The 26,123-nt window shown below is 43.6% G+C and overlaps 1 long non-coding RNA gene across 1 annotated transcript in view; it reads left to right on the forward strand.

Annotated features, from left to right (window-relative positions):
• Window positions 1–26,123, forward strand: part of LOC141164584 (uncharacterized) — a 40,111-nt gene that overhangs the window by 12,656 nt on the left and 1,332 nt on the right. Inside the window, exon 2 of the long non-coding RNA XR_012250932.1 lies at window positions 24,114–24,307. This is a non-coding gene — a long non-coding RNA (uncharacterized lncRNA). The remainder of the gene's footprint in view (window positions 1–24,113; window positions 24,308–26,123) is intronic.

Genomic DNA, 26,123 nt, shown 5'->3' on the forward strand with positions numbered 1-26,123 from the left:
GTCACGGGTGTGTCAGATGTGACAGACAGTCGTCCTGCATTTGGTTTGTTTAAATACTTCCTGTTTGCTATAGGGAGGTGCTGGTGATATTCACATGTCCCCTTGTGAAGGCTTGGAGCTGCTGCAGCCTGCTTACTTCCTCTTTCGTGCTAAGAGGCCGTGTGTGTAATCTCTCTGAAGTCGGCTGAAGCTAAGTTACTTCCCCCGTGTCGGTCTCCCCTTGCTGTCTTTAGTTGTTAGTGGGGACTGACTAGCGCTCATCCCCCCCTTCCCGAGCCAGGGCCAGCTCTAGGGAGATTCCAGGTTTTAGGTTACTGATTGGCGATTGGTGAGAAAGCAATATAGGGACGGTAGACAGGGTGATATCTGATCAGCCTAGGAGGTCTCCACCCCCTCTTTCCTTAGTGTCTGGGCTCCCTTTCCCGATGCCTTCGTGTTGCAGTTTGTCTTTCCTACACTGTGCGTGACACCATATCTCAGGAACGGAGAGGTGCAGAAAAAAAGAAAAACATTGCCGGATTTGGGAGAACAGCGGCATTTATACTCGATAAAAAAAAATACCTCTTTATGGCAAGTGACAGGTCTTCTTTAAAACCTTTATTTTCACTTTACTGTCATGAAAACTTTCTAAAATACAATATAAAAAGTCATAGTCTCTTGGTCACTGCTTGGATCCGTCAAAGGATTATCTCCTACCCAGAAAGTGATTCAAAGAGCAGCTCACGGTCTCGAAGACTTGGCGTGATGGTCACCCTTTCATTTCAATAGACACCAAATAATCCAACTGGATCTGCATCGATCGTCTGATCACAAAAATGTACTGATATACAGAAGAGTAAGGACTATACCAACAGCATGGATCTCAGCTTCCTACTCTTGGGTGAAAATTGTACCTATCTGCCCTATATATTTTCACTGGCTACTTTGGTTATTTTATCTTTTCAGGCAGAGTTTTCAGCAGGCTCATTATCATCAGAGGCAGCTAACACCTCAATACATAACACAGGATCCACCAGTCAGCATATGTTTATTGCTGCTAATGTGCGTTTACATTTCCTGAAACAAAAGGAAGTTAAAGTCTTAACAAGCCCCCCAGTGGCCAGTGTGAGAATTGCAAGATTTCTAACTTTTGTGATATGGAAAAAAAAAGCATTGCCAAAAACTTAAAAAGAACATACATTTAAAACAAAAGCTTATATAGACAACGGGGGTCATTTTTGATTGAAAAAAAGCTGGATTTTCCCAGGTAAATAAAATATTAGGTTTAATAATTGTATTTTTAGCCGGCAGCCTCTGGGTATGTGTCATTCAGCGTTTAGCTTTACAGTCATAATTAATATGGTTAATTAGTTGTCAAGGTCACAGTTGTTTCTTTTTTTCTTGGACCGTCCTATTAAGTTGTCTTCGTAATGTGTAAACATCTCAGAAATGTGCATTGGGTGCATTACATATATACAGTAGAGTATGGGGGTGGTCCCCAAGTAGGAGTAGGGGGCTACCATCTGTTGGAAGAGTCACATTTATTAATATGCCATTCATACAGAAGTGGGCTAAAGGTTGCCATCCTGTGGCTTCTCCAACCACCAGCGTCATACAGTGCCGAAATAATACCGCCATGTAGGACCGAAACTACAGTGCTATAGAGTGGACAAATAATACCGCCACATACTGTAAGACCCAAGTAATAATGTTATACGGTGGCCAGATAATACCAGCATTTAGGACCCTAACTATAGTGCTATACAGTGCCGAAATAATACCGCCATGTAGGACCGAAACTACAGTGCTATAGAGTGGACAAATAATACCGCCACATACTGTAAGACCCAAGTAATAATGCTATACGGTGGCCAGATAATACCAGCATTTAGGACCCTAACTATAGTGCTATACAGTGCCGAAATAATACTGCCATGTAGGACCCAAACTACAGTGCTATAGAGTGGACAAATAATACCGCCACATAGGACCCAAGTAATAATGTTATACAGTGGTCAGATAATACCAGCATGTAGGACCCTAACTATAGTGCTATACAGTGCCAAAATAATACTGCCATGTAGGACCCAAACTACAATGCTATAGAGTGGACAAATAATACCGCCACATAGGACCCAAGTAATAATGTTATATAGTGGCCAGATAATACTGGCAAGTAGGAGCTTAACTATAGTGCTATACATTGGCTAAATAATACTGCCATGTAGGACCCAAACTATAGTGCTATATAGTGGACAAATAATAACGCTACATAGGACCCAAGTAATAGTGTTATACAGTGGCCAGATAATACCGCCACATAGTACCCAAGTAATAGTGTTATACAGTGGCCAGATAATACCGCCACATAGTACCCAAGTAATAGTGTTATACAGTGGCCAGATAATACCACCACATAGTACTTAAGTAATAGTGTTCTACAGAACTGAAATGATACCATTATTTACGACACAAACTTTACAGTGCTATACAGTGGGCAAATACCGCCACATAGTACTCAAGTAATAGTGTCATACGGTGCCAAAATAATACTTCCATGTAGAACTCAAATTATAATGTGATACAGTGGGGAAAAATAATACCACCTCATATGACCCAAGTAATAGTATTATACTGTGGCCAAGTAATACCGCCAAGTAGGATCCAAGTAATAGTGTTATACAGTGACAAAATAATACCGCAATATAGAAGCCAATTAATAGTTCTATACAGTGGCAATATAATATCGCCACATAGGACCCAAGTAATATTATTATACTGTGGCCAAGTAATACCGCCAAATAAGACCCAAGTAATAGTGTTATACAGTGCCGAAATAATACTGCCATGTAGGACCCAAATTATAATGCTATACAGTGGCTAAATAATACCGCAACATAGGACCCAAGTAACAGTGCTATACAGTGCCGAATTAATACAGCAATATAGAAGCCAAGTAATACCGCCACATAGGACCAAAGTAATAGTGTTGTACTGTGGCCAAGTAATACCGCCACATAGGACCCAAGTAATAGTATTATACTGTAGCCAAGTAATACCGCCACATAGGACCCAAGTGATAGAGCTATACAGTACAGAAATAATACCGGCCTCCTTATAGGACCCAAAAAATACTGCTACACAGAGCCCAAATAATTTTGCCAATAAGGACGCTGTATTCAGTGCTACCTTGTGTCATCAGAAAATGATCTATTTTTTAAATCAGATTTCAATTTCTTTGCATATATTTTTATTTTTTCTTTATTTTTCATATTACAAACTATAAAAAAATATTCAGGAATCTTGAAATTTTCACACTCGGCCGTATACGAGTCTCATAATCCCTGTGTTTTTCAGGAAAGACACATTGATATTAGCAGCAATAAACTGGTTCAGATAAAGATTCTTAGTTGTATTGAAGTATTTAATGAACATGCTCTATTCTGGGCAAAGGTCATTGTACAAGAGGAGGAGGTGAGCTGTGACATCACCTATTGTGAATGGTGGATCCTGTGTTATCTACTGTATATAGAGGTGTTATCAGTCATTGTACAGGAGGAGGAGGAGGTGAGCTGTGACATCACCTATTGTGAATGGTGGATCCTGTGTTATCCACTGTATATAGAGGTGTTATCAGTCATTGTACAGGAGGAGGAGGTGAGCTGTGACCACCTATTGTGAATGGTGGATCCTGTGTTATCTACTGTATATAGAGGTGTTATCAGTCATTGTACAGGAGGAGGAGGTGAGCTGTGACATCACCTATTGTGTATGTTGGATCCTGTGTTATCTACTGTATAGAGAGGTGTTATCAGTCATTGTACAGGAGGAGGAGGTGAGCTGTGACATCACCTTTTGTGAATGGTGGATCCTGTGTTACCTACTGTATATAGAGGTGTTATCAGTCATTGTACAGGAGGAAGAGGAGGTGAGCTGTGACATCACCTATTGTGAATGGTGGATCCTGTGTTATCTACTGTATATAGAGGTGTTATCAGTCATTGTACAGGAGGAGGAGCAGGTGAGCTGTGACATTACCTATTGTGAATGGTGGATCCTGTATTATCTACTGTATATAGAGGTGTTATCAGTCATTGTACAGGAGGAGGAGGAAGTGAGCTGTGACATCACCTATTGTGAATGGTGGATCCTATATTATCTACTGTATATAGAGGTGTTATCAGTCATTGTACAGGAGGAGGAGGAGGTGAGCTGTGACATCGCCTATTGTGAATGGTGGATCCTGTGTCATCTACTGTATATAGAGGTGTTATCAGTCATTGTACAGGAGGAGGAGGAAGTGAGCTGTGACATCACCTATTGTGAATGGTGGATCCTATATTATCTACTGTATATAGAGGTGTTATCAGTCATTGTACAGGAGGAGGAGGAGGTGAGCTGTGACATCGCCTATTGTGAATGGTGGATCCTGTGTCATCTACTGTATATAGAGGTGTTATCAGTTATTGTACAAAAGGAGGAGGTGAGCTGTGACATCACCTATTGTGTATGTTGGATCCTGTGTTATCTAAGGTATATAGAGGTGTTATCAGTCATTGTACAGGAGGAGGAGGAGGAGGTGAGCTGTGACAGCTATTGTGAATGATGGATCCTGTGTTATCTACTGTATATCGAGGTGTTATCAGTCATTGTACAGGAGGGGGAGGAGGTGAGCTGTGACATCGTCTATTGTGAATGGTGGATCCTGTGTTATCTAAGGTATATAGAGGTGTTATTAGTCATTGGAAGTGCATTGAGGTGAAGGGTACATTGCTGGAAAAGGAAGAAAAAAAAAAAAAAAACCTCTTTAAATCTCTTAGTTTGCGAGTGTGAACGAGCTGCGTGTGTCCGGAGCGTAAGTGCGAACGAAAGTAAGTGTGTGACTTGTTTTTCAGTGACTTTGGATTCAGGGAGTTTGGAAGGGAGGACTTAGGACTGAATTGCTGACTGTATTTCATTCTTTCTTTACTTTACTTTTTGCTTAATTAATCCACCTGACCTACTTATCTGATTCCCCCGCCCATACTTGATACTTAACTGATCCCCCGCCGATATCTAATTGATACACTTGCACATCCCTAATTGATCCCCGTCCATACACCTATATATAAATAACTGTGTTTTGTACTTGTATATACAGTCATATGAAAAAGTTTGGGCACCCCTATTAATCTTAAGCTTAATGTTCTATAAAAATTGGTGTTTTTGCAACAGCTATTTCAGTTTGATATATGTAATAACTGTTGGACACAGTAATGTTTCTGCCTTGAAATGAGGTTCATTGTACTAACAGAAAATGTGCAATCTGCATTCAAACAAAATTTGACAGGTGCATAAGTATGGGCACCTCACCAGAAAAGTGACATTAATAGTTAGTAGATCCTCCTTTTGCAAAAATAACAGCCTCTAGTCGCTTCCTGTAGCTTTTAATGAGTTCCTGGATCCTGGATGAAGGTATTTTTGACCATTCCTCTTTACAAAACAATTCCAGTTCAGTTAAGTTTGATGGTCGCCGAGCATGGACAGCCCTCTTCAAATGATCCCACAGATGTTCAATGATATTCAGGTCTGGGGACTGGGATGGCCATTCCAGAACATTGTAATTGTTCCTCTGCATGAATGCCTGAGTAGATTTGGAGCGGTGTTTTGGATCATTGTCTTGCTGAAAGATCCATCCACTTTGTAACTTCATATTTATCACTGATTTTTGAACACTATTGTCAAGAATCTGCTGATACTGAGTGGAATCCATGCGTCCCTCAACTTTAACAAGATTCCCGGTGCCAGCATTGACCACACAGCCCCAAAGCATGATGGAACCTCCACCAAATTTTACTGTGGGTAGCAAGTGTTTTTCTTGGAATGCTGTGTTTTTTTGCCGCCATGCATAACGCCTTTTTGTATGACCAAATAACTCAATCTTGATTTCATCAGTCCACAGGACCTTCTTCCAAAAAGAAATTGGCTTCTCCAAATGTGCTTTTGCATACCTCAGCCAACTCTGTTTGTGGCGTGCTTGCAGAAACGGCTTCTTTCGCATCACTCTCCCATACAGCTTCTCCTTGTGCAAAGTGCCTTGTATAGTTGACCGATGCACAGTGACACCATCTGCAGCAAGTTGATGCTGCAGCTCTCTGGAGGTGGTCTGAGGATTGTCCTTGACTGATCTCACCATTCTTCTTCTCTGCCTTTCTGATGTTTTTCTTGGCCTGCCACTTCTGGCCTTAACAAGAACTGTCCCTGTGTTCTTCCATTTCCTTACTATGTTCCTCACAGTGGAAACTGACAGGTTAAATCTCTGAGACAGCTTTTTGTATGCTTCCCCTGAACAACTATGTTGAATAATCTTTGTTTTCAGATCATTTGACAGTTGTTTTGAGGAGCACATGATGCCACTCTTCAGAGGAGATTCAAACAGGAGAACAACTTGCAAGTGGCCACTTTAAGTAGCTTTTCTCATGATTGCATACACCTGGCTATAAAGTTCAAAGCTCCATGAGGTTACAAAACCAAAAAAAGTGCTTTAGTAAGTCAGTAAAAAGTAGGTAGGAGTATTTAAAACAAGAAAATGATAAGGGTGCCCATACTTATGCACCTTTCAAATTTTGTTTGAATGCAGATTGCACATTTTCTGTTAGTACAATAAACCTCATTTCAAGGCAGAAACATTACTGTGTCCAACAGTTATTACATATATCAAACTGAAATAGCTGTTGCAAAAACACCAATTTTTATAAAACATTAAGCTTAAGATTAATAGGGGTGCCCAAACTTTTTCATATGACTGTATATACTGACTGTATCCCCATATTTAGAATGACGTCCATTTTGGCCGGAGCCGTGCAGTGTACATCTTGCGCAATGTATGCATTCCGTGAGCAACCGCTCGAGGATCCATACTGCTGCGAGAGATGTGAGCATATCGTGCACTTGGAAGCCCAAATTCTGGATCTAAGTGCTCAGATAGCGGTACTGAGGAGCATCGACAACATGGAACGGAGTTTGCTGCTCACCAAGCAGACACTCAATGGGTCAATACTGGGGGTGGAGCATAGAGGGGAAGTGCAGGCTGAACAGGCAGGGAGCTTGATAACAGTTAGGAGGGATAGAGGGAAGAAGTATAGGAAGGCTGGTTCAGAACCGGCATTATTGGAGCACGACAGATCCTCTGACCGCCGGGGGAGTGTATGCTCCAGTAATGAGGGGGAGGGGGGAAGTGTAGGGCAGGCAAGACAGGTTCTGGTAGTGGGTGACTCTATTATTAGGGGGACAGACAGGGCAATCTGTCACAAAGACCGGGATCGCCGAACGGTGTGCTGCCTCCCTGGCGCTCGAGTCCGGCACATCGCGGATCGGGTTGACAGGTTACTGGGTGGGGCTGGCGAAGACCCAGCGGTCATGGTCCACATCAGCACCAATGACAAAGTGAGTGGTAGATGGAGGGTCCTTAAAAATGATTTCAGGGACCTAGGTAGGAAGCTTAGGGCAAGGACCTCCAAGGTAGTTTTCTCAGAAATACTACCAATCCCGCGAGCCACACAGGAGCGCCAACGGGAAGTTAGGGAGGTGAATAAGTGGCTAAAGAGTTGGTGCAAGGCAGAAGGGTTTGGGTTCATGGAGAACTGGGCCGACTTCGCGGTCGGCTACAGGCTCTACCGTAGGGACGGGCTGCACCTCAATGGGGAGGGTGCAGCGGTGCTGGGGAAGAAGATGGCTAATAGGTTGGAGGAGTTTTTAAACTAGAGACGGGGGGGGGGGAAACCAAGGAAATAGGTGGGATGTGAGGCAAGCAAGGGGGAAGGGGAGAAGTGAATATAATGAGGGTGGAGAGGGGGGTGGGGATAGTACAGTTAGATCGTTAGAGAAGAATAGGATGCTAAATAACCCCAAAGTTTTATCTTGCATGCTGACCAACGCAAGAAGCCTGACCAATAAGGCGGATGAGCTGCAGGCGCTTATATCGGAGGAGAGGTATGACATCGTAGGTATAACAGAGACTTGGCTAGACGATAGCTATGACTGGGCGGTAAATTTATTAGATTATAGTTTATTTAGAAGGGACCGGAAACAGGGGAAAGGCGGATGAGTCTGCTTATATGTAAAGTCATGTCTAAAACCCAGACTAAGGGAAGATATAGGAGAGGGAGAAGAGGGGGTCGAGTCCATGTGGGTAGAGATAGAGGGGGCAAAAAATAATAATAAAATATTACTGGGGGTCTGCTATAAGCCACCCAATATAACAGAGGAGAATGAGAATCTGCTATTAGGACAAATAGACAAAGTAGCAAAACATAATGAAGTGATTGTAATGGGGGATTTCAACTACCCGGATATTGACTGGGAAACAGAAACCTGTAGATCTCAGAAAGGTAAAAGGTTCTTGACAAATATTAAGGATAATTATCTCTCCCAACTAGTGCAGGAACCAACGAGAGGGAAGGCAGTGTTGGACTTAATATTGACTAATAGGCCTGATAGAATAACTGAGGTACAGATAGGGGGGCACCTAGGTAATAGCGATCATAATATTATCGACTTCAAAATGGCCTTCAGTAGGGTTATCAATAAGGGAACAACTAAAACATTAAACTTTAGGAGGGCGAAGTTTGATCAGCTGATAGAAAACCTTCAACTTATTGACTGGGACAAAGTTCTTAATCAAAGGAATACGAATAGTAAATGGGAAACCTTCAAAAGAATTCTGAATACTCAGTGCGAGAGGTATATACCGTATGGGAATAAAAGGGCCAGAAATAAGAGGAAACCAATATGGTTCAACTTTAGCAATTACAGAACTAACAGGTCGAACTTGGTGGACGCAAGTCTTTATTCGGCTTTACAAACTATTGTACAGGAGGAGGAGGTGAGCTGTGACATCTATTGTGATTGATGGATCCTGTGTTATCTACTGTATATAGAGGTGTTATCAGTCATTGTACAGGAGGAGGAGGTGAGCTGTGACATCACCTATTGTGAATGGTGGATCCTGTGTTATCTACTGTGTATAGAGGTGTTATCAGTCATTGTACAGGAGGGGGAGGAGGTGAGCTGTGACATCACCTTTTGTGAATGGTGGATCCTGTGTTATCTACTGTATATAGAGGTGTTATCAGTCATTGTACAGGAGGAGGAGGTGAGCTGTGACATCTATTGTGATTGGTGGATCCTTAGTTATCTACTGTATATAGAGGTGTTATCAGTCATTGTACAGGAGGAGGAGGAGGAGGTGATCTGTGACATCACCTATTGTGAATGGTGTATCCCGTGTTATCTACTGTATATAGAGGTGTTATCAGTCATTGTACAGGAGGAGGAGGAGGTGATCTGTGACATCACCTATTGTGAATGGTGTATCCCGTGTTATCTACTGTATATAGAGGTGTTATCAGTCATTGTACAGGAGGAGGAGGAGGTGAGCTGTGACATCTATTGTGATTGGTGGATCCTGTGTTATCTACTGTATATAGAGGTGTTATCAGTCATTGTACAGGAGGAGGAGGAGGAGGTGAGCTGTGACATCAGCTATTGTGAATGGTGTATCCCGTGTTATCTACTGTATATAGAGGTGTTATCAGTCATTGTACAGGAGGAGGAGGAGGTAAGCTGTGACATCACCTTTTGTGAATGGTGGATCCTGTGTTATCTACTGTATATAGAGCTGTTATCAGTCATTGTACAGGAGGAGGAGGTGAGCTGTGACATCACCTATTGTGAATTGTGGATCCTGTGTTATCTACTGTATATAGAGGTGTTATCAGTCATTGTACAGGAGGAAGAGGTGAGCTGTGACATCACTTATTGTGAATGGTGGATCCTGTGTTATCTACTGTATATAGAGGTGTTATCAGTCGTTGTACAGTAGGGGGAGGAGGTGAGCTGTGACATCGCCTATTGTGAATGGTGGATCCTGTGTTATCTAAGGTATATAGAGGTGTTATAAGTCATTGTACAGGAGGAGGAGGTGAGCTGTGACATCTATTGTGATTGGTGGATCCTGTGTTATCTACTGTATATAGAGGTGTTATCAGTCATTGTACAGGAGGAGGAGGTGAGCTGTGACATCACCTATTGTGAATGGTGGATCCTGTGTTATCTACTGTGTATAGAGGTGTTATCAGTCATTGTACAGGAGGGGGAGGAGGTGAGCTGTGACATCACCTTTTGTGAATGGTGGATCCTGTGTTATCTACTGTATATAGAGGTGTTATCAGTCATTGTACAGGAGGAGGAGGTGAGCTGTGACATCTATTGTGATTGGTGGACCCTGTGTTATCTACTGTATATAGAGGTGTTATCAGTCATTGTACAGGAGGAGGAGGTGAGCTGTGACATCACCTATTGTGAATGGTGTATCCCGTGTTATCTACTGTATATAGAGGTGTTATCAGTCATTGTACAGGAGGAGGAGGAGGTGAGCTGTGACATCACCTTTTGTGAATGGTGGATCCTGTGTTATCTACTGTATATAGAGCTGTTATCAGTCATTGTACAGGAGGAGGAGGAGGTGAGCTGTGACATCAACTATTGTGAATGGTGGATCCTGTGTTATCTACTGTATATAGAGGTGTTATCAGTCATTGTACAGGAGGAGGAGGTGAGCTGTCACATCTATTGTGATTGGTGGATCCTGTGTTATCTACTGTATATAGAGGTGTTATCAGTCATTGTACAGGAGGAGGAGGAGGAGGTGAGCTGTGACATCACCTATTGTGAATGGTGTATCCTGTGTTATCTACTGTATATAGAGGTGTTATCAGTCATTGTACAAGAGGAGGAGGAGGTGAGCTGTGACATCACCTTTTGTGAATGGTGGATCCTGTGTTATCTATAGTATGTAGAGCTGTTATCAGTCATTGTACAGGAGGAGGAGGAGGTGAGCTGTGACATCACCTATTGTGAAAGGTGGATCCTGTGTTATCTAATGTATATAGAGGTGTTATCAGTCATTGTACAGGAGGAAGAGGTAAGCTGTGACATCACCTATTGTGAATGATGGATCCTGTGTTATCTACTGTATATAGAGGTGTTATCAGTCATTGTACAGGAGGAAGAGGTGAGCTGTGACATCACTTATTGTGAATGGTGGATCCTGTGTTATCTACTGTATATAGAGGTGTTATCAGTCATTGTACAGGAGGAGGAGGAGGTGATCTGTGACATCACCTATTGTGAATGGTGGATCCTGTGTTATCTACTGTATATAGAGGTGTTATCAGTCATTGTACAGGAGGAGGTGAGCTGTGACATCACCTTTTGTGAATGGTGGATCCTGTGTTATCTACTCTATATAGAGCTGTTATTAGTCATTGTACAGGAGGAGGAGGAGGTGAGCTGTGACATCAACTATTGTGAATGGTGGATCGTGTTATCTACTGTATATAGAGGTGTTATCAGTCATTGTACAGGAGGAGGAGGTGAGCTGTGACATCTATTGTGATTGGTGGATCCTGTGTTATCTACTGTATATAGAGGTGTTATCAGTCATTGTACAGGAGGAGGAGGAGGAGGTGAGCTGTGACATCACCTATTGTGAATGGTGTATCCCGTGTTATCTACTGTATATAGAGGTGTTATCAGTCATTGTACAGGAGGAGGAGGAGGTGAGCTGTGACATCACCTTTTGTGAATGGTGGATCCTGTGTTATCTATAGTATGTAGAGCTGTTATCAGTCATTGTACAGGAGGAGGAGGAGGTGAGCTGTGACATCACCTATTGTGAAAGGTGGATCCTGTGTTATCTAATGTATATAGAGGTGTTATCAGTCATTGTACAGGAGGAAGAGGTGAGCTGTGACATCACCTTTTGTGAATGGTGGATCCTGTGTTATCTACTGTATATAGAGGTGTTATCAGTCATTGTACAGGAGGAGGAGGTGAGCTGTGACATCACCTTTTGTGAATGGTGGATCCTGTGTTATCTACTGTATATAGAGGTGTTATCAGTCATTGTACAGTAATACTTTAATACAGGACCAGAATAGCAGTGCTATACGGTGCCTGAATAATACTGCCATAGAGAATCCAAATATCAGTGTCATACAGTTGTTAAATAATATAACCACAAAGGACTGAAATAGGAGTGTTATACAATGCCTACATAATGGTGCTGTCACATGGGGCTCAATAACATCGCTGTACAGTTCCTAAATAACCCTGCTTCATAAGTATCTACATAATAATTCTATATAGTGCCTAAGTAATACTGCCATACAAGACCCAAATAGAATAGTGCTATACAGTTCTGCCATACAAGATCCAAATAGGAGGGTTATGTATGTCCTATGTAATATTGCAATGAATGACCCAAGAAAACATATACCGTGCCTGAATAATACTGTCATACAGAACCCAGATAACAGTGCTATACAGTGCCTGAATAATATTGCCATACAAGACCCAAATATCAATGCTATATAATGTATGAATAATACTTCCATACAGGACACAAATAGCAGTCCTATACTGTATAGTCTCTAACTAATACTGTCACACAGCACCCAAATAGCAGCACTACACAGTGTCTGTACAACCTCTGCCATGTCTGAATGTGGCCTGAGCAGCAGATGTGCTGGAGCAGGTGGTCGCAGCATAGTTTGCTGCTCAGTAGTGGCCATATTAATTATTCTTCAACTTTTCCAGTAATAGCTATAACCAAAGAAATGTGAAATAGAAGTGATATCAGCAGTAGAGGGCGCCTCCGAGCCTTTGGATTTTGTCATTTTGGGGGGTAAATGCCGTTTGTATGAATGCCAGATCCTCTATATTTATAAGAGCCGCAGCTGCCAGGACCACGTGTCCTCCTCGGGCTGCCGGCCTCTGTTCTGGGCCAGCAGCCTCTGGTTCTTGCTTTATACCCAGAGATTTCTAGATTTATTTTTAGCCCTGTTACATTTATCAGGGACTCAAGCGTAAGGTCAGAAGAATGAGTAACAATAGAAGGGTCCGCTTTGTTCTAGATATAGATGGCCACGCCGCCGTCACACATGCCTGAGGGCATCCATCACTCCATTGTTCCTGCAGCCCAGATAAGCACAGCCTTATGGGCTTATGGGGGGCCGTCACCACCAGAGACCTCAGCATCCCCTATTTTGGGCATTGAAGACCCATCTTGCATAGCTCTATTTCAAGAGCTGTTACTTTTTTTATTGCCCCCTGGACTTTTATGGAAAAAAATTGTATTTGTTTTTTGTCACATTTAGTATTTCTTCTTCTATTCTTCTTCTTTTCTTCTGTTCTTTATTTCTTCTTTTCTTCTATTCTTCTTCTATTCTTCTATTCTTCTTCTTCCTCTTCTATTTTCTTCTATTCTTCTTTTCTTCTATTCTTTATTTCTTCTTTTCTTCTATTCTTCTTTTCTTCTTCTATTCTTCTTTTCTTCTATTCTTCTTCTTCCGCTTCTATTTTCTTCTATTCTTCTTTTCTTCTGTTCTTTTCTTCTATTTGTCTATTTTTCTTCTTCCTCTTCTATTCTTCTTTTCTTCTATTCTTTATTTCTTCTATTCTTCTTCTTCTACTTATATTCTTTTTCTATTCTTCTTTTGTTGTTCTTCTTCTATTTTTCTTCTATTCTTCTTCTTTTCTTCTATTCTTCTTCTTTTCTTCTATTTTTCTTCTTCCTCTTCTTCTATTCTTCTTTTCTTCTATTTTTCTTCTTCTTCTTCTTCTTCTTCTATTCTTCTCCCTCTTCTTCTATTCTTTTTCTAGTCCTCTTCTTCTATTACTCATCTATTTTTCTTCTTCTATTCTTCTTTTCTTCTATTTGTCTATTTTTCTTCTTCCTCTTATATTCTTCTTTTGTTCTATTCTTTATTTCTTCTATTTTTTCTTTTCTTCTATTCTTTTCTTCTATTCTTCTTCTATTCTTCTTTTGTTCTTCCTCTTCTATTTTACTTATATTCTTCTTCTTTTCTTCTATTCTTGTATTCTGCTTCTTTCTCTTCTATTTTCTTCTATTCTTCTTTTCTTCTTCTATTCTTCTTTTCTTCTTCCTCTTCTTCTATTCTTCTTTTCTTCTATTTTTCTTCTTCCTCTTCTATTCTTTTTCTATTCCTCTTCTTCTATTACTCATATATTTTTCTTCTTCTATTCTTCTTGTTCTTCTATTCTTCTTTTTCTTCTATTCTTTTTCTATTCTTCTTCTATTACTCATCTATGTTTCTTCTTCTGTTCTTTTTCTATTCGTCTATTTTTCATCTATTTTTCTTCTTCTATTCCTCTTATTTTTTTATAGTGAATAAACTTTATTTCTTTTGAACTCACATTTACTATTTTACATATATATATATATATATATATATATATATATATATATATATTTATAAAACTTTATACAAATTTGGTCACTTTTTTGGCCATGTTATATGAAAATGTTATATTGTCTATTATTTGGTTACCACTGATAATTTGGCACTATATATCATAGGAAACTGTACATTGTATGACGATACATTACTGTATGTGGAGTCTATGGGGTACGTCAACAGACGCAACAGTACTGCGTAGACACCATCCAAGATAAAGGTGACCCTGGCTGGAGCCTTACTCATGCCTTGTGGTCCCGACTCTTCATAAAAGTGAACTCAAGAATCCAGATCTTTCACTGTCCCTTTGAAGACAACCTGTCACTTGCCACAAATATGTCAATTTTTACCTGGTGTGAATGCCGCTGTTCTCCTGAATCCGGTGATGTTTTTCTTGTTTTCCTACGCCTCTCCGTTCCTGAGATATGGTCTCCTCTTCCCATCATATTAATTTAGTCTTATTACCAAGTGGGTGTGGTCATTAGAGCTGAACTGTGATAGGATGCGCCCATTTGGCTAAAAGGACTAGATACAGGGAAGAAGGGGCCATATCTCTGGAATGAGGCGCAGGAAGAAAAGGAAAACATCACCGGATTCAGGAGAACATCGACATTTACAAAAGGTAAAAATATATATATTTACGGCAAGTGACAGGTCCCCTTTAAAGGGATATCCCATCTTATTGTTTGAGGATTTATAACCTCTGGGACCCCAAATGATCTTAAAAATGCTAGTGCTTCTGACCTGTATGATTCTCAAGTCCCTTATAAGCAGGGAGCTACAGCCAGCCCCTTTCACTTAATGTGGTCTGTGCTGCAGTTCCCTGCACAGCGGGTAACTGCTACGCAGGAAAAACAGGGACGCAGCACTTAAAGCTCTCCTCCTCCCATCATAGGTTTCATCCTCTTAATATATTGCAGTCATCATATTATACAGCACTGTGTACTTACAATTGCTCATTTTGCCTTTCTACCCAGTGTGACAGAGTCACTGGTATGGTATATGAGGGGAGGTATGTGTCGCACAGGTTGCTAGCCTGTGTGAACTGCAACCAATGGATTTTCTGCCAGCATGTTATATGCTGGTGGGTTAACTCACTTAAAGGGCGTGGTTTTAGGGGAATGACATAGTGATGGGAGGGACGTCATTCCCCATACCTCCACCTCCGGGTGTGGCTGAGCAACGTTTAAATGTTCTGTCCTGTTTTTTTTTCTTTGAGTTGTGTTTGTAGAGGCAAGGTCTCCAGACTGGACAGCCATAGCTCAGGAGGGAGCTGAAGGTTGGACATAACCTGTGTATGCGACCCGCACACATATATAGACTGTGCTATAGTTTATCTCTTGTTTTGTGGTTTAGCCAAGTAAAACTGTATTTATTTTGCTGGAGTGCAGAGATTTATTCTGTTTAATAAAGCCTGCAGAGAAAACCCGGGTTCCTGAGTCTACCTCCGGAAGTGGCCCAGCGAGTCGTCCTACCACAGTTGGTGTGAGAGTGCGTGCAAGATTCCAGGAACACGTGTACCTGCCACAGAGACCAGTGGATGTCCTGGGTAAAGGCCGCCAGCCAGCCAGAGAAGTCCGGCAGCATGGAGGAGCTCGTTAAGCACCTGGCCCAAAGCCAGCAGAGCATGTAGCAAATGCACTTGCAGACTCAGGAGAAGCACCGAGAGCAGCTACAGCATCAACGGGCGCAGCAGCAGGTGACAAATAAACTTCTGATACAGCAAATCCAGCAGCAGCAACGACAGATGGAGCTCCGAGCAGCGGAGATCCGTGGCAGGACATCCGCTCCACCCCCAGATCCAGGTGAAGACGCACACGTCAGGAAAACTGTAAGGAGAACCTTACAGAAGATGACCCCGGGGGATGACGTTGAGGCGTTCCTGACTGTTTTTGAAAGGGTGGCGGAACGGGAGAGATTACCTCAGGAGCAGTGGGCGGAGGTTCTGGCGTCATATTTGACCGGGGAGCCGCAGAAGGCCTATTATGATCTGACTTTACAAGATGCAAAGGAGTACGCAAAATTAAAAACCGAGATATTGGCATGCTCAGGAGTGACTATGTCTGTCAGAGTGCAAAGGGTCCACCACTGGGCGTATGCTGGCGACAAACCTCCACGCTCACAGATGTTCGACTTGTTACATTTAGTCCAGAAATGGCTGCAGCCAGAGTCTTCCACTCCTGCCCAGATGGTTGAGCGCGTGGTGATGGACAGGTTCATCCATTCCCTACCCAGGCCGGTGCAGACCTGGGTTGCCCAGGGCGACCCTCGGAATGTGGACGACCTTGTTGGCCTGGTAGAGAGGTACCAAGTGGTTGAAAAATCCCTAAGGAAACCCGAAATAACCACCTCCCCCTACTGGAGTGCCCAAAAGGGGGCGGGTTCACCACGGAAGGGGTTCAGAGCCACAACTGGGAGGCGTCCCACTTCCATTGAAGGTGCCGCAAGGACTGTTGTTAAGGATGTGATCTGTTGGCGGTGTCGCGGGACACGTAGCCGCCCAGTGTCATACGTTTGCTGAGCCAATGGACTGCAGCCTAGGCAGACGATGTTCATATTATGCTTACCCAGCCTGCAGTGTGGAATGTCCACCCAGCGAGGGCCCGCAGGCGTGTGCCACATCCGTTAACGAAGTGATGGTCCTGGGGCTGTTGGACTCTGGAAGTCTGGTAACCTTAATCAGTGCCACCCTTCCCCATCAGCTGATCCCTGCCAAATCTGTGGGCGTCCGCTGCATACATGGGGATGCCAAGAACTACCCGGTGGCCAGAGTGACAGATTGTGGCGACCAACCCCACAAGGTCGGGGTAGTCAGGGACCTGATACATCCCGTCATATTGGGGCGCGATTTTCCCTTGTTCTGGGACTTTTGGGGGAAGGGATCCAGACCGAGTCCCGTGGAAAAAAGCCAGGACCCTAGAGAAATACCCCAGTCGACATCGGAAGTGGATGAGTTCTCACTATGTGTCCTTGTCGGCGACGAGGATGAGACTGTATCTGAGGTGGTCGACCTCCCTGAATTAGAGGTGCCTGGAGAGAACTTTGGGTCAGCTCAGGTTCGGGACTTGACCTTGAAAGGGGCGTGGGATAATGTTACTGTTTGTAATGGTGTTGCTCAAGAGCCGGGGGCGGACACCAGGTACCCACACTTTGCAGTTCACGGGGAGCTATTATACCGGGTGACCAAACTAAAAAGTGAAGAGGTAGTGGAACAGCTGTTAGTTCCAGATTCATACCGTCAGGGGATATTAAACATGGCACACTCACATATTATCGGGGGACACCTAGGGGTTGAGAAAACACAGGAGAGAATAATAAGGATGTTTTAATGGCCAGGATGTTATCGGGAAATCTTAAACTATTGTAGGTCCTGCCCCACCTGCCAGATATCCGCGCCCACCTCCCACTTCCGTAGTCCCTTAGTTCCACTACCTGTCATAGAGGTTCCCTTTGAGAGGATTGCCATGTACCTCGTGGGTACCTTAGTTAAATCGGCCCGGGGCCACCAATACATCCTGGTGGTCATGGATTATGCGACCCGGTACCCCGAAGCGGTACCCCTAAGGAACTCGTCCAGTAAAAGTATAGCCCGAGAGCTAGTTCATATTTTTGTTCGGACTGGTCTGCCAAAAGAGATTTTGACAGACCAAGGAACCCCCTTCATGAGTAAGGTGATGAAGGAGCTATGCAGAGTCCTTCAGATTGCCCAGATTCGGACCTCAGTTTATCATCCACAGACGGACGGCTTAGTGGAACGCTTCAATACGACCTTAAAGGCGATGCTCAGGAAGGTCGTTGAAAAGGATGGGCGAGACTGGGACTACCTGCTACCATTTCTGCTTTTTTTTGTCAGAGAAGTTCCTCAAGCCTCCACTGGCTTCTCTCCATTTGAGCTCCTGTATGGACGGCATCCAAGAGGTCTCCTAGACATCGCCAAGGAAACCTGGGAGGCCGAGGTAAAGCCCCACCGGAGTATCATCGAACATGTCGCCCAGTTACAGGAGAGAATGGCGAAGGTGATGCCCATAGTGAAGGAACATCTCCTCCAGGCGCAGGAAGCCCAGGCGAGGGTGTATAACCGGTCGGCAAGGCTGAGACAGTTCCAACCTGGGGATCGCGTCCTGGTTCTTATTCCCACTGTTGAAAGTAAGTTTCTGGCCAAGTGGCAAGGCTCATATGAGGTGGTGGAGAAACTCGGTGAAGTGAACTACAGAGTCCACCAGCCTGGCCGAAGAAAGCCACACCAGGTGTACCATGTAAACCTGCTCAAGCCGTGGTGAGATCGCGAACCCGTGGGAACTCCTTGCCTGGGAGCCACTCCCGAAGGCCAGGTGGAAGATGTCACGATACCGGAGACCCTTTCGCCAGCCCAGAAGCAATAGTGTCGAGAACTGCTCCAGCAGAATCGAGACCTGTTCTCAGAGTTGCCGGGGCATACACAGGTGGTAGAGCATGATGTGCTAACAGAGCCGCATATAAGGGTGAACCTGAAGCCATACAGGATTCCTGAAGCACGCCGGGAGGTGATCTCGGCCGACGTGAAGAGGATGTTAGACCTCGGTGTAATAGAGGAGTCAAAGAGTGGATGGTCGAGCCCCATCGTCCTTGTGCCAAAACCCAACAGAGAGTGGAGGTTTTGTAACGATTACCGCTGGCTGAATGAGGTGTCCAAGTGTGACGCGTACCCGATGCACCGCATCGATGAACTCATGGAGAGGCTTGGACCGGCGAGGTACATCACCACTCTCGACCTGACGAAGGGCTACTGGCAGATCCCCATGTCCCAGACGGCCAAAGACAAGACAGCTTTCACAACATCTGATGGGTGCTTCCAATACACTCGGATGCCGTTCGGACTACAGGGGGCCCCAGCCACCTTCCAGAGGGCTATGGATCGGATCCTAGCCCCACATAAGAAGTATGCCGCAGCCTACCTTGACGACATTGTAGTCTTTAGCCCAGACTGGTAAAGTCATCTACCTAAACTACAGGCTGTTCTGGATGCTCTAAGGAAAGCGGGATTTACAATAAATCCAAAAAAACGCGCCGTTGGAAAAGAGGAGGCCAAGTACTTGGGCTATGTCGTCGGGAGAGGCGAAATAAAGCCGCAAGTTAACAAAGTGGAGGCAATCCAGACCTGGCCAAAACCACTCTCCAAGAAGCAAGTGAGATCATTCCTGGGAATGGTAGGATATTACCGGCGGGTTATCCCAAATTTTGCCATGATGGCCGCGCCACTGATGGATCTCCTAAAAGGCACCAGATCAACCATGGTGAAGTGGATGGAGGAAACAGAGACTGCGTTTCAACTGTTGAAGTCAGCACTGTGTAAACAGCCGATCCTATTCGCACCAGACTTCAAGAAAGAGTTTGTGGTCCAGACAGACGCTTCAGAGGTTGGTCTAAGAGCCGTACTCTCTCAAGAGATAAATGGAGAAGAACATCCCATTCTCTATCTGAGCCGGAAGCTTTCGTCCAGCGAGAAACTACACAATAGTAGAAAAAGAGTGTTTAGCCATAAAATGGGCCGTAGATACACTAAGATACTACCTACTAGGCCAGAAGTTTAAGTTGGTATAAGACCATGGCCCATTGAGATGGTTGAGGGAAAAGAGGGGTAAAAATGCCAGGGTAACTAGATGGTTCCTAGCTCTTCAGGACTTCAACTTTCACGTAGAGCATAGGCCCGGGAAGTTACACGGGAACGCTGATGCCCTTTCTAGAATTCCCTGTCTGGTATCGGAAGGTGCCCAAACCCCCGGCTTTGGGCAGAGGGGGGGGGAATATGTGACAGAGTCACTGGTATGGTATATGAGGGGAGGTATGTGTCACACAGGTTGCTAGCCTGTGTGAACTGAAACCAATGGATGTTCTGCAAGCATGTTATATGCTGGTGGGTTAACTCACTTAAAGGGCGTGGTTTCAGGGGAATGACATAGAGATGGGAGGGACGTCATTCCCCATACCTCCGGGTGTGGCTGAGCAACGTTTAAATGTGCTGTCCTGTTTTTTTTTCTTTGGGTTGTGTTTGGAGAGGCAAGGTCTCCAGACTGGACAGCCATAGCTCAGGAGGGAGCTGAAGGTTGGACATAACCTGTGTGTGCGACCCGCACACACATATATGGACTGTGCTATAGTTTATCTTTTGTTTTTGTGGTTTAGCTTAGTAAGGCTGTATTTATTTTGCTGGTGTGCAGAGCTTTATGCTGCTAATAAAGCCTGCAGAGAAAACCCGGGTTCCTGAGTCTACTTCCGGAAGTGGCCGAGCGAGTCGTCCTACCACACCAGGTAAATCTTCTCTTTTCCATTAGGTCTATGACATCACGTGATTAAAAACTGAGTAACTCTATAAAGAAACAGGAAGTCTTTTTTTCCATGCACGAGTCATCATTAGAACTACAATTCTACATCATTTCAAATTCCTTGGCAGGAGGTAGGAGCTGGGTTAGGAGCTGAAGAGAGTATGTAGCTGGGCTGCCAGGGATTTCGCAGTGATTTAGAACAGTAGTTCTAATGATGACTAGTGCAGGATACAGGAAAAGATACTTCCTGTTTCTACATAGAGCTAGTCAGTTTTTAATCATGTGATGTCATAGACCTAATGGAAAAGAGAAGAATTAACTGGGTAGAAGGGCAAAATCGATGACATCACGTGATTGAAAACAGACTAGCTGAATCCTTCTAAGCTCTATGTAGAAACAGGAAGTCTTTTTTTTCTGCCGCATAAGTCATCATTAGAACTACAATTCTACATAATTTCAAAGCCCCTGAGAGGGGGCGGAGCGGAGCAGCTGGATCAGGAGCTAAAGAGGGTGTGGAGCTGGGCTGCCAGGGACTTTGCAGTGATGTAGAATTGTAGTTCTAAAGATGACTCATGCGGGAGAAAGATATTTCCTGTTTCTACATATCGCTAGTTGGTTTGTATCATAGACCTAATGGAAAAGAGAAGAATTACCTGGGTAGAAGGGCAAAATGAGCAATTGTAAATATTATGCCGGTGTAACATACCTGGTGGCGGGCTTGCATGGTGCACCATCTCTCACTATGCAAGATCGCAAACTTGATCTTCAGTCCAGTCTGCTAGCCTGGCTTCTATTCATGCTGTCTGTTTGTCTCTGTTCTGACTGCTTAGGGTGGCGGCCCGGTTACTTCCTGTTTCTTGTAGCTGCTGTGGGCACACCCCTAATGCGTCCTCAGCCTATTGCTGTCTGTCACTGGATATTTAAACCAGCTTCACCTGGAAACTGATGCCTGAGCAACTCTATCATTCAGTGTGCTCCTTGACTCTGAATGTGCCAGGTCCTGTTCTGTTCTTGTCTGTTTCCGCCACTCTGGGGACTGTATTCCCAGACTGGCTCCTGTATCTCTTTCAGTAGCAGTTCCTGTCTGAACTGTACCCTATCCTGTTCATCCCGCCTTCTAGGGGCCGCATACCTAGATCTGTTATCTGTGTTTTCTTGCCTGTCTGTCCGCCTTCCTGGAGGCTGTATTTCCAGGCCAGTCTGAACACGATCCTAGCCTGTTCGTCCCGCCTTCTAGGGGCCGCATACCTAGATCTGTTATCTGTGTTTTCTTGCCTGTCTGTCCGCCTTCCTGGAGGCTGTATTTCCAGGCCAGTCTGAACACGCTCCTAGCCTGTTCGTTCCTCCTTTCTGGGGACCGCATACCCAGACTCGCTCCTGTATCTCGCTGCAGTGTCGGTTCCTGTCTGAACACTCAGTTCCTGTCTGAACACTCTCCTAGCCTGTTACCTGTCTTTCTCTATGTCCGTACCTTCCCTTTTTCTGCAGAGTCTGAACCTGCACCTAACTCCTACTCGTTGTTGCTGTACTTCCGTTTGTGAGTTTAGAGTCCACTCGCTACTTCATTGCAAGTATCTTGTGTGTATCTGGTTCTGCCTTTCCCTTCCAGTCTGTTCTGTGTGAACAGAGCCCTGTCCCCTCTGCTCTGCCTTTGCTCTTCGCTCCGGCGGTTTCTGCCCGCTCTGCCTTGCTCACCGCTCCGGTGGTTTCTGCCCGCTCTGCCTGGCTCACCGCTCCGGCGGTTTATCTCTGCTCTGCCTTGCTCACTGCTCCGGCGGTTCCTGCCTGCTCTGCCTTGCTCACCGCTCCGGCGGTTCCTGCCTGCTCTGCCTTGCTCACCACTCCGGCGGATTCCTGCCTGCTCTGCTTTGTTCACCGCTCCGGCGGTTTCTCCCTGCTCTGCTTGTCTACCGCATCTGCGGTTCTGTTCCTGAATCCCAGTCTGTACTGGACCCTATCCAGCCTGTGCTCCAATCTGCTAGTACCTCCCCGTCTGCACGCCAGCCGCACTTGTCAGTACCCCCCTGTCTGCATACCAGCCGTGCCTGCCAGTATCCTCCTGTCTGCACTCCAGCCGTGCCTGCCAGTGCCCACCTGTCTGTGTGCCAGCCTAACCTGCCTGTTCCTGTATTCCCACGGTGTGGGTCAACAGCCGTGTCCGGGGTCTGGCCTGGAGTAGCACCTGGTCCCTCTGCTCAGTTTCTCCCTGGTGCATGGCGTCGTACCCGTCATGCTACCTTGGTCGGATCGGGTTGATACTTAGTTACGCCCCTACTGGTACTCTCCGGTTCATGGCACAGTGGAATCACTAAATCACGCACACGCCAGTCAGCCCGGGCGTGTGCATAACAGCCGGTAATATATTAAGAGGATAAAAACTTTGACGAGAGTGCTTCTTTAACCTCAGGATTAGTGGTGGTCCCAGAGGCAATAGCAAATTCTAGCGCTCCTACAGGTGTATACTCAATGTCGGACTGGGGCTGGAAAGGCCCACCAGTAACATTGATTCTTGGGGCCCATTGTTCAGCTACATGGAAAAATAACCTGACCCTATTACACAAATTTACTTTTGCTTCTATGTAATATTAATTTAGCTAGCTTGTTTAATGATTGATTAGATTATAACTTTTCCGCAAATTTTGAATCAAGTGTAATAGCACTATTCATTAGTAATCTTTTAGAGGGGCGGCCTACCGGAGGATTCTCCTGTTCCTCCAGTGAGCCAGTCCAATCCTGGTTATACCCCTTGTAATGATTGGATCCAACGGGGACTGTAATCTTTCAGAGGGGCCCACCGGAGGATCATCCTGTTCCCCTGGTCGGCCAGTCCCTGCCTGGGTATACCCCTTGTAATGACTGGATCCAACGGGGACTGTAATCTTTCATAGGACCTACTGGAGGATTCTCCTGTTCCGCTGGTGAGTCAGTCCAATCCTGGGTATACCCTTTTTAATGACTGGATCCAATGGGGACAGTAATCTTTCAGAGGGGCCTACTGGAGGATTCTCCTGTTCCCCCGGTGGGCCAGTCCGAGCCTGGGTATACCCCTTGTAATGACTGGATCTAACAGGGACTGTGATCTTTCATGGGGGCCTACCAGAGGATTCTCTTGTTACTCCGGTGAGCCAGTCCGAGTCTGGGTATACCCCTTGTAATGACTGGATTCAACAGGGACTTGGAATAGATGGAGCCATTGAACGATGGCAGCAGTTGGCACACATGGTCTGGCACTCGGCCTCACATCAGCACCTCCATACATTATGCCATACATCCCTCCCGGTCTTACTTTTAATTGCTGTTAGTCTTTTACTTTGTTTCTTAGATAAGCAAAGGTTTAGCTGACAATTAGTGAGGGACTGGGTCCTGTGGCATCCAGGCCGATGTGTGAGCTGCAAATTGGGCTTAAGGAATGAGGCTGTAACCTCACCCCAGCACATGTGCCCAGTGTGGGATATTTTAGGTACAATGAATGTGTAAAACGGCTGAGCCTCTTTCCATTACAAAGGGCACCTTGTAATCAAACCCCATATAGGCTATAGGATGGGACAGCGGGCGGCAGATCTGCCCACAATGCGGCCGGGATCATATTTCCAGCAGACAAGGCCATGGTCAAGAAAGATGCTATTTTAACAAACAAGGCGGGGGCAATAGAAGGAGACGGGACCTCCAGGAGCTCAGTCACTCTGCACATCCTGTCCTCGCTGACCGGTGGACGAAATACACAAGGTAACGCGTCGTTCCCATATCTGCCTTATAATCGATTGTCCTGGAGAAAAAGGTTATGTCACTTTATAAACCCTGAATCTGCCTGGGCGCCGCTTATCTCTCCCCAAAGATCCTTTCTCCAGCGCCAGCCACTGGTTAACTCGAATGCAGTATTTTAAAAAAAGAGGTTCTTCAGCAGCTGCAGTGTTTATTATGAAAAAATTAAGACAATGGTGGACATATGAATCATCCTTGCTCTTCAGAAAGAGGTTCTGCAGCAGCTGAGGTGTGTACTGTCTATATAAAATTTTGATGACTAGCAACCATGTAAAACCAATGCACAGGTACAGACTATTATGAGCAGTGATGGAGGAGGGGGTAAGGCATAAAAACACCTTCATTAATGGCAAATTCTAGTATTGACTCCACTGGCCGTGAAAATCCGACATGAACGGCCGACAGCTGCCGAGAGAGAGGACGTCAGTGATGAGACCTCTGAAATCTGACTGAAGGCTTTAAATTCTAGGTAAAAATTGTAATGTAAATTGTCCCCTCTAGGTGGTGCTAGACACCACTGTATGAAGAGGGGAGGATTATTCTCTACATTGTAATGTACAAGTTATCATTATATATATTATATATATCTGGTGAGGAAGAGGCACAAAGTATCAGGGGCAACAGGGAACAGATAGGGTCACACACAGAGTCAGTGTATCTATCTATTATCTATCTATTATCAATCATCTATCTATCTATTATCTATAATCTATCATCTATTATCTATCTATTATCTATAATCTATCTATCTATTATCTATCTATCTATTATCTATCTATTATCCATCTATTATCTATCTATTATCCATCTATTATCTATCTATCATCTATCTATTATCTATCTATTGTCTATCATCTATCTATTATCTATCATCTATTATCTATTATCTATCTATCATCTATCTATTATCTATCTATTATCTATCATCTATTATCTATCTATTATCTATCATCTATCTATCATCTATCTATTATCTATTATCTATCTATTATCTATTATCTATCTATCATCTATCTATCATCTATCTATTATCTATCTATTATCTATTATCTATCTATCTATTATCCATCTATTATCTATCTATTATCCATCTATTATCTATCTATCATCTATCTATTATCTATTGTCTATCTATTATCTATCTATTGTCTATCATCTATCTATTATCTATCATCTATTATCTATTATCTATCTATCATCTATCTATTATCTATCTATTATCTATCATCTATTATCTATCTATTATCTATCATCTATCTATTATCTATCTATCATCTATCTATTATCTATCTATCATCTATCTATTATCTATCTATCTATCATCTATTATCTATTATCTATTATCTATCATCTATCTATTATCTATCTATTATCTATTTATTATCTATCTATCATCTATTATCTATCTATTATCTATCTATTATCTATCTATCATCTATTATCTATGTATTATCTATTATTTAACTATTATCTATTTATTATCTATCTGTCATCTATCTATCATCTATCTATTATCTATCTATTATCTATCATCTATCCATTATCTATCTATTATCTATCTATCTATTATCTATCTATTATCTATCTATTATCTATCATCTATCCATTATCTATCTATTATCTATCTATCTATTATCTATCTATTATCTATCTATTATCTATCTATTATCTATCATCTATCCATTATCTATCTATTATCTATCTACCATCTATTATCTATCTATTATCTATCTATCTATTATCTATCTATTATCTATCTATCATCTATTATCTATCTATC

This window comes from Phyllobates terribilis, unplaced genomic scaffold, assembly GCF_046119375.1.
Source record: "Phyllobates terribilis strain yellow unplaced genomic scaffold, ASM4611937v1 Scaffold_10__3_contigs__length_209671492, whole genome shotgun sequence".
NCBI classification, from domain to species: Eukaryota; Metazoa; Chordata; class Amphibia; order Anura; family Dendrobatidae; genus Phyllobates; species Phyllobates terribilis.